The sequence below is a fragment of the Rhamphochromis sp. 'chilingali' genome (assembly GCF_963969265.1).
Source record: "Rhamphochromis sp. 'chilingali' genome assembly, chromosome: 1".
In the NCBI taxonomy this organism is placed as follows: domain Eukaryota; kingdom Metazoa; phylum Chordata; class Actinopteri; order Cichliformes; family Cichlidae; genus Rhamphochromis; species Rhamphochromis sp. 'chilingali'.
The window spans coordinates 17,882,545-17,889,743 of NC_137929.1; the positions used below are offsets into that span (position 1 = coordinate 17,882,545).

The 7,199-nt window shown below is 42.1% G+C and overlaps 1 long non-coding RNA gene across 1 annotated transcript; it reads left to right on the plus strand.

The window, feature by feature from the left end:
* Positions 1 to 369: 369 nt before the first annotated feature.
* LOC308411333 lies at positions 370 to 6,891 on the plus strand. Its single transcript, XR_013974366.1, has 2 exons — positions 370 to 1,560; positions 2,914 to 6,891. It is a non-coding gene; the product is annotated as an uncharacterized lncRNA (long non-coding RNA).
* The last annotated feature ends 308 nt before the right edge of the window (positions 6,892 to 7,199 follow it).

Sequence of the window (7,199 nt, forward strand, 5' to 3'; positions counted from 1 at the left end):
GTATCCAGAACATGCGGAAGTGCTTATGTGACTGACTTTGTTTACAACTTACGGACTGTAAGTTCAATGCATTCTAATTTCTTTTCGGAGCCCTATCCGGAACGATTATCGCCAGAAAACAGGTCAGTAGAAATGTTGAATATCATTTGTGATAAGAAAAGTAGTCTGCTTAAAAAGTCCTGTAGAAAATATATGACAGAATGCCGCGACGTGATACATCAAATGTTACCGCTATGGAAAAAGGGACCGGAACCAGGTGTAGATGCTTTAACATCAAATAAAACTAGTGCAGGCTCTAGCAAAGAACATAAACCTACCGCAGGAAAAGCTAGTCTTGCATGTCAGCCGTTCAGCCTACAGCCCCACACCCTTACGATGAGACCGAATTAATAGTCGCTGTAGCAGCTGCACGTAAACAATGTCAGCATTCTGATCCAACCAGCTCAAAAGAAAGTGACAAAAAACCTGAATCATATGCAACGGATCTTAGCCATCTCTTTAAACAGGATCAGGAAAAACAATATATACGCCGCGAGGAAGAATTAGCAGAACATAGAAAGAGAGAAAAACTTTTGAAAGAAGAATGTGAGGAACTTATGAAAAACAATTCAGACGACTATGAAGAAAAACTTTTGCATCAGGCAGTGTCCACAATAGACACCCACATGAAACGCCACGATATCGTAGCTAGAGGTTTAGAGGTAGCTAAAGAAATACCTGTTACCCGAACTTTAATAAAGACTTATCTAAAAGGAAAAAAGGAAAAACAAAGCCAGAATGACAAAGGTCCTTACGCCAACACTCGCGGTAGTAAACAAACAGACCCAAAATCTAGTGACGTCAATGACACTTACCCCTTTATGATAATAGGAGATCAGTGTTGTATTCAGCCCCCTAAAATCTCAGAATTAGTGACAACTATTAAAGAGCTTCCCGATCCTCTTAAAAATCCTACAGCCTTTGTCTCTGCACTACAGAGAAGTACCAGATATCACCATTTGGGTGGTCCGGATTACAGGTACATATTGTGTCAATGCATTCCTGGAGTAACCGAGTCACAACTCATAAGAGAGATAGGTGAATTAGACCCAAAGCATGATAAAGCATCCACAACTGCAGAGTTTTTGTGGGTAAATAATGACAAAATCACCGATTTCTTTAAGAATCTAAAGAAATTCCTGCTAACAATGTCCAGAGACAAAATTGACTTAAATGCAGTAACTATGTGTAAACAGAAGCCTGATGAATCTATCCTAGTATTCATAAAACGCTTTATGCACTGTTGGACAAGCTAGAGGTGCAAATTTAGCTCAGTTTTCCAGCAGCCGCAGACACCCAAAGCAAAAATGAATTTGTGTATTTAATTTAACATAAAGGGTGAAATGTTTGCTGACACTGATAACAGCTTATGTTTTCTCTGCCCTATGTACCGACATGATGGAGAAGGAACATCCTCTGTGTCAGCTGGACCCTCAGCAGAGAATGAACTCAACATCCTTTTTGTCCGGTACTCTATGTCACACACTGTGCCAAAAAAACGTGTACAGACGCCACTAACAGGTAATCCCATGACTGGGAGCCACACTTTTGTTTCTCTAAGGTCAAACAGTGATTTTGTCACATAACTCAGACATAGGTTATGACATAACTACACCATGTCGTCACATAGATCTAACCTAACCTATCCACTGTACTATTTCTGCAGTTACATTGCCAGCTGAATACCAGAATATGACATTGTGGTCTAAAAGTGAGAATGATATAGGATTTATTGACTGTACACTTTATCACGTACACCTATTAAAACACAACAAGCCAGTATATGTCAAGCAACATCCCATTTCTGCCGAAAAAGCCGCAGCCCTAGATGTCATGATAGGAGATTTAGAGACTACAGGAGTAATAAAGCCTACAGTATCTCCATATAATACTCCTGTCAATCCTGTGCCAAAGCCTAACAAACCTGGCGTATGGCGTTTCATACAAGACTTAAGGCAAATTAATGCAGTCAACATTCCTCTGCCACCTCTCGTTTCAGATGTTCACAGCATATTGACATGCATTGCATACACATTTTACCGTGGTGGATTTATGCTCCGCTCCTTTTTCTCAGTACCTGTGACACACAGCCGTTATTTGCATTCACACATAGAAATAAGCAGTACACTTGGACTCGTTTGCCCCAAGGCATGATAGACAGCTCTGCTGCTTTCTCAATGGTGCTTCACTCCTCCAGGGCTGCACCCTGATCCACATGTGGATGACCTCCTCCTCTGTGCTCCGAGTGAAAAACTATGTCAAACTGCTACACACATGCTTCTCCAGCACCTCCAAAAGACTGGCCACAAAGCATCAGCAAAGAAAATGCAGTACTGTCAGACTTCTGTTCAATATTTGGGATTCACACTGTCTCACGGAAAACGTTCCATGACTGCAGACAGGGTCAAAGCTGTGACCTCTGTCCCTCGTCCCACTACACAGAAGGAAATGTTGTCCTTCCTGGGCATGGTGAACTATTGCAGACAGTGGATACCAGACTGTTCTTTTCATGACCACATTCTGCGTGACTGTTGTAAAAAAAAGACAAGCCTCCTCGAATACTGTGGTCCACAGAAATGACTGCCTCTTTCAATGCATTACAGGGAGTGCTGACCTCCGCCACTCAAAGGTGCTGCCTGAATTGTTCAGGAATGCCGGCCTGCCTGAGGGCAGTAGCAGCTTGCTCTATCATGATAAGGGACTGCGAGAAGCTCACACTCTCACATGACACTATTCTACACACCAATCACCAGGTCACGACCATTGTAGCAAACATAACTAAACAACATATGCAAATCTCACTATAAAAGCGAGCAGCACACCTGATTCGCCAGCACATTTATTGATCCTATGCTATGTTCTTCTGACCGACAGGATGGCTCAGACAGGCTTGACGATCATGACTGCATGACACGTATACAGGAATCCACAGCACCACGTCCAGATTTAGAGCAAACACCTATCCCAGACTCAGCCACGGTTTATGTGGACGGGTCCTGTTCAAGGCCGAGTGACAACTCATTTCTTTGTGGCTATTCAGTGGTGACATTGCCTGACATCATACTAGAGGCTCACTCATTACGATTTCACTCAGCACAAAAAGCAGAGCTCATGGCTTTAATACGCGCCTGTGAGCTACATTTGGATAAGCATGTGACAATTTGCGCAGACAGCCGCTATACATTTGGCGTTGTGCATGACTTTGGCACATTGTGGAGACAAAGAGGATTTAGATCTGCTGATGGAAAATAAATTGCTAAATTCTGATTTTGTTCAAAGACTTTTTCAGGCTATACAGCTACCATCGGCCGTTGCAGTTGTAAAAACGAAAGGACACAGTACAGCTGACACAGACGAAGCAACAGGTAATGCCTTAGCAGACGTGACAGCCAAGGCTGCAGCTGCATCACAGCTCCCACCTCCGCAGGAAGTATTATCTGTGCCCCTACAGCTGTCACTTGTTAAACTCCCAGACTATTTAGGAACAAATGTTGATTTAAAATTCATACAAGAGCAAGCCTCTGCATGTGATTACACCTATTGGGAGAATAATGACTGTACCTTAGATGACAGAGATGGCTTATACAAAATCTTAAGGGTTTGATTGCCCTCCCATATTCCCTGATGCCAGTCCTTGCCCGACATTTTCACTGTGTGAGTCATGTCGGACAAAGAGGGGTAATAGGGGCAATAAAATCAAGATTTGTAATTGAGAAAACATCACATGCAGTAAAAAGCATATTAGCAACCTGTTTAACATGTGCACGAACTAATGTAGGAAAATCAAAAGCGAAACATCAGCATTTACCACAACCAGATTTTCCATTTCATACATTACAAATTGATTTTACACATATGCCAGCGCAAGGAAGCATCAAGTACTTACTGGTAATAGTGGATCAATTTAGTAAATGAGTAGAAGCTTATCCAACATCAAAAGAAACTGCAGAAGTAGTCTGTCAAAAGTTGAGCAATGAAATAATACCCAGATTCGGAATACCTCACCAGATTAACAGTGATAGAGGATCTTCATTCACATTAGAAGTAATTCAAAAGTGTGCTAAAACTTTAATGACCTGGGTCAAATTACTTACTCAAGTCCTGTGTGAGATTAGAATGACTCAATCTACAGTAACCAAATTATTTCCATTTGAAATAAGACTATTTCCAACACCATGGTCAGCTTCCAGAGGGGCACCGCTAGTAGAAGGTGATGTATATTGCATTGTCCACTGATGTTCACAACCTGGTAGAAAAACTGAATAATAACTATCAGAAAGTTTGTCTCTCTCAGCCTTTCCCCTCCACAGTTCCACCAGTGGAGACAAGGAGATGCATGTTGGAGAAGCCACTAAAACCAAGGACTCTCTGGGAGGCCGCGCGTGTTCCAGCCCCAGACTGTACTGGCAGTGACGAAGAACCAGCATCCTCACAGACGGACAACCTCAGTGGATTCATGCCAGCAGGGTTAAGACCAGCCCAATCGGACCATCTCAGGCGTCGGATCAAGCAGATGACATCTCCGGCGAGCCAGCGCCCGGAACTAGAGCAAATAAACACACACGGGTAGATGACATCTCAGGCGAGCCAGCGCCCGGATCCAGTGTACATACACACACACAATCACTGATTAACACACAACGTCTGAAAGAACAACAACAAGGTACTCAAACATCCAGCAGGAACAGAAAGCCAAAAGTACCACATGATGTCTAACCTGATAAAGCCAGACTCATTTCATCCTGATAATGGAGAAAATGAAATGCCCATTGTCATCATACGACGCTTATTCAATGTCTCTCGAACCTGGGACCAGGCCAGAAGACGACTGAAGAACTGTCTTTCTTATATATTTAGGTTATCTATCATATCTATCGCATTAACCTTAGGATTTCTCTTTGCTATTTTGTATTGTAAACTGCAACCATGTTCATATTTCTGCAGGTCATATTTTGCTGACTATACCTCATGCTCTATTTTGCAAGACACCTACTTAATGCACTCATTACGTTCCCTAAAATCAGTAAATAGCAACATAGACGCCACTAATAAACCATTTTATGCACCCTCTAGAGCAGGAGCTAACGCCTGGTATGAAAATGCCAGAACAGCCGCTCGTGATTTAGGAAACAGTAACTGTTATGTCTGTTCAAAGGCTAATCCAGAACAGGTAATAGTAGGATACCCCATATCCGGTTTCCCCCTCACTGAGGGACTAGAGGAAATCGGCGGAGATAATGCTCTCCTTAAAGACGCTTTACAGTTGACTCTGAGCCCTCTCGACTGCCTACTTAGACACACACACACACCAACTAACCCTGAGACTCCATTAGGCGAATTATTGAAGTTATCTAATGACACCGCAGGGACCTGCGCCCCAATGAAACGCCCCAAGAATAGGTTAAAACCCTCACTGCCCTTAGGACAGATCCCTCTCCATTTTAATACTAGTATGATATGTCTGCGCAGACTAAAGTTAACTGGCCCAGACACACACATAGATTATACAAAGGATAACTATACATTCTTCTCTGACTCCCCAGGTGCATGCTGTAATGAGACATGGCTAGCTGTCTCTATGGCTGAAGTTTTATCATATCTGGAGGAACACACACACAGTTCAAGTTCGAGCAGAGAATCGATCATTGTTCCCCCAGAGGGTGTCTTAAATGATACTGACTGGGGGGAGTTAGTTAAATCACACATGGTCACGCGCCTAACTAGAGCAATCCCACATGCTTATTGGATGTGCAATAATACTCTTAGATTAGCTTTACCTGTTAATTGGACCGGTACCTGTGGTCTAGTAACCGTTGATGTATGCTGTACTTTCATTCCCAATAATACCGCCCCTAACGGTTCATTCACACAAGCTATGAATAAACTTGAAGCATTGCAGATAGAACTAATTGCCAATACAGGCCACGGTCAGTGGCTACATAAGTGGCTACAGGACACGTTTGGGAGATGGAAGGAACTAATTGTAGCCTTTGTAACCGTTGCAGCATGTTTTTGATGATTATTGTCTGTTGTGTGGTACCCTGTGTACGTTCAATGATAACCCGTATAGCTACTAGTACAGCTACTTCAATGTATTTGCAATTGGCACAAATTGACCCAGATTATGTGTCAGATGTCATCGATGATGATCCTGATGTATGTATTGAGCATTAGATTGTGAATTACTCGATTGTTCAAGAAGAGGATGACGTTTTCTTCTCTTTCTTTTCTTCTTTTTAAAATTTTGATATTAAGCTTCCTCAAAGGACTAGTTACATTTATGATTTGTTTCACATTTATGATTTGTCTTTATATTATGTTATTACATTCTGTCTTTATACTATGTTATCATTTCATGATAAAAGGGGAGAACTGTTGTGATATTTTGATACCACGGTTAGCATTTACAGAAGATTGTTTTATACAGGAAAACTGTTACTCAATAAGGCCCATATACTAGTTGTTTTTCTCTTTCTCTATGACCCAAGAATTAAGGTGTAAGACTCACAGGCTGGTACCCCAAGGTCGAAAACACCACAGAGACGAGACCACTTCCTTACTCCCATCCTCCCTTCCTTATCTCTTAGAAAAAGGCTCGTTAAAGGCCAGGTGGTTTGTTTCAGAATTCACTAATGAAAGAACTCTGTATTCTGTGTATTTTGCTGGGATGATCATAAATTATAGCTGAACTGATAAACTACACACAGGATACTTCTTTGCTCACAAGGCAGGAAGACGTTTCCTTATTTAGTCTGTACCGGTTTGAACTGGGAAAGCTGACACACGAACCTTTTTTTCCTCTATATAAACTGCTGTGTATCAAATAAACCTTTGAGTCGATTGGGAAGGCAACCTAAAGCAGTCTCTGTTTTCTTGTTCTCCCAAGCTGCTCCCGAGCTCGTACTAACACGCTGAATGGCATACCTGAGTGTTACTTTAAATAATTAGGAATCTTAGAAGGAAAGGACAGAACTCTGCTTATCGCTCACGCCACGGAGGAAACCCGGGACGGCAATTTCCTTCAGTTAATGTGCCCTCATTAATGGGCAGATGCTTTTGGTCTTTTAATACACCCCTTCTCTGGATCAAAAGCGGTTCAATGACATGAAAATGAAAGGCTTACAGCACCAGGTATTCCCCCATCCAAGTACTAACCAAGC